The sequence below is a fragment of the Chanodichthys erythropterus genome, chromosome 24, assembly GCF_024489055.1.
Source record: "Chanodichthys erythropterus isolate Z2021 chromosome 24, ASM2448905v1, whole genome shotgun sequence".
In the NCBI taxonomy this organism is placed as follows: Eukaryota; Metazoa; Chordata; class Actinopteri; order Cypriniformes; family Xenocyprididae; genus Chanodichthys; species Chanodichthys erythropterus.
Window position 1 is genome coordinate 16,875,493 of NC_090244.1, and position 1,937 is coordinate 16,877,429.

Below are 1,937 nucleotides of genomic sequence, written 5' to 3' on the forward strand. Positions count from 1 at the left end.
GAATGGTCTGCACCCTCCTACAATGAGTGAGCAACGTTTTTTTAATATGTCAGACACTAACATTTTTCACCAGAGAAGGAGGGTGTATGTTCATCTACTTGGATTTTTATTGGTCCAATGACTTCACTATTTGTTATGCCAAAAGAAGGAATGGACTACAAACTGACAGAAGAATGAAGGTGGGACTTAAATTTGTCTTCCAAGTTCTGTCAGTAATTTTTGCAATATTACTGTCTGATGATAAGACTGTATAGGGATATGCAAATTATGACTTCCAAAAAAAACAAAGAAAAAAACAAAAAAGTTACTTCAAAGTAATAATTCTAAAAGACATATGTATGTTTGTGATTGTGTGTACGTGTGAGTGAGCGATTGCTATTGTAATGTTATAATAGTGTGCTCTTTTTAAAGAAGGGAATTATGCTGGGTCAGGGAAGCAAAGCTACATTCGTCGCACTTCATCAGTCGGGCATCATCTGTCACTGTGAAAGAACACGTCGTACAGGTCTCTCCGGGCAGGTGGCACTGGCACAGATATACACAAACACAGAGGTGCACACAAACATACACACATGCACAAACAAACCTAGCCCTCAACATCACAATTATCTAGACCTAGTATGATCTTCCCGCTTGACCTTGACCCCATACCTCCTTGCTGACAAAGAGGTACTGCTCAGTATCTATGGCCTTTCCTTTTTGTAACAATACTGCCTTAGTGTCTGGACACCAGGGAATGACACCCTCACTTCCACAACAGAACCGAGAACATTAAGAATGTTTTGCAATCATTTTGTATGTGCTTTGTATGTGAATTTGTGCAGTACTTAAGCAATAAAACTGTATGCTTGGTTTTTGTACATGCACAGAGGTTGAACTGTAAACTGCAGCTTTCCTCCTGTCTAAGAAAACATACTGGATGATTGTCAATGGCAGTGACACTACCAATATGACACAGTTATTAAAAAAAAAAAAAAAAAGAGCCCACTGCAGTTACCAAAGCTTATGAGTTAAGATTAGTAATTACAAATGTTTGAATTTGGTTTCCATTTTGCATCTGTTCAATAATGCACATTTTGTAAAATGCAGTAAGCCTATATGCCACAATTTGCATGAGGTTGCTTTCTGGTTGTGCAATACATGTTTTGGTTAGTATGTATTATATTTCATATCCGTGAAATTAATCATTTTTGACTATTTAAGATGTATTGCAGCAGAGGTACAGCAGACAGCTCTGCTAACACAACAGTTAGCCTAGCACATGCTATGACACGGCATATGTGGTTGGTGGTAAAAGGAGGAATAGTATTTTTCTAAGTGTCCTTCCTTTTAAGCAAAGCTTACACAGGTTGATCATGAAAATTCCCTGCTTTGTCCCAGGTTCTTATATATTGTATAATTTATATGATTTTATAATACGTCTATGTATATATCTATTTATTGTGTATGTGTTTGTTTTGTTAATCTATATATTCATAATCTATATACTGTCTACAGATAGTCATTATTCCACTCAATTCTGTTCCATTCTTGCAATGTGCATTTGATTATCATATCATTATTTTAATTTTCAGACCCAGATTTTTCAAGTTAGCATTGTTCCCTGCATTGAAGTCGGATAAAATTGCAAGGCAAAATGCAAATGAGAGTGGTATATGTGATGTTGAATATTAATGAGTTAAATATCAAAGCATCAAAGAGCTTTTTGTCAGTATTACAGAGCACACAATGCATTACACTAATTTCTCTTTTTCAGGTCTGTGTGCGTGTATGCGTGTTTTACTGTGCATTTATGTTGTAGCATTTTATAATATTCTGTGCATTTATTGTTTATCATAACCAAAGTGAGGAATAATTAATGATTGTTATACAGTAGCATTTTTAACCCCACCAACGTCATTACAGACAGCCTGACTTTATTAAGAGGGGGTCACGTA